Raw genomic sequence first — 549 nt, 5'->3', positions numbered from 1 at the left:
TTAATCTCTACTTTCTTCTTCTTTATTTTTTCCTATAGGTTGGTCACCAGAAGATAACACCCCATGTCAGAAATGCTCAGGAAGGGGGTCATTAGAATCTGAGAGTGACAGATAATTACTATCTGTTTTATTGTAGCCATTGAGTCAGCCCTGTGGGTTCGGGAGCGCTCCGGGGCTTCATAAAGTGGATAAAAATCTGTCGGTCAAGCGTGATTTTGACCTTATCACCTACCTACACAACCGTTAGTCTAGTAACAGAACTGGCGGTCCCAAATAATGAAAAATTGATCCCCCTCCCCATGGTTAGAATAGGTTAGTCACCTATAGAGGACCAGGCAAACATCACCTTCACTGTGGTGATTACTTTCAATCGTCATATCGTTATTCTCACTAGTTACAATCACCCGGGCCCCCATAGCTCAGGAATTCCCTACAACTATTGATTTCTAATTTGCGATATACGACAGTCCTAATTTTGATGTTTTCAGTTAAGTCATCCAATTACGTTCGCTCAAGCCACCCTCTGACTTTTTATAGAAACGAATAATT

This window comes from Halyomorpha halys, unplaced genomic scaffold (genome assembly GCF_000696795.3).
Source record: "Halyomorpha halys isolate HHAL.00 unplaced genomic scaffold, Hhal_1.1 Scaffold1046.1, whole genome shotgun sequence".
Lineage (NCBI taxonomy): Eukaryota > Metazoa > Arthropoda > Insecta > Hemiptera > Pentatomidae > Halyomorpha > Halyomorpha halys.
Note: the sequence above shows the minus strand (reverse complement) of the source record.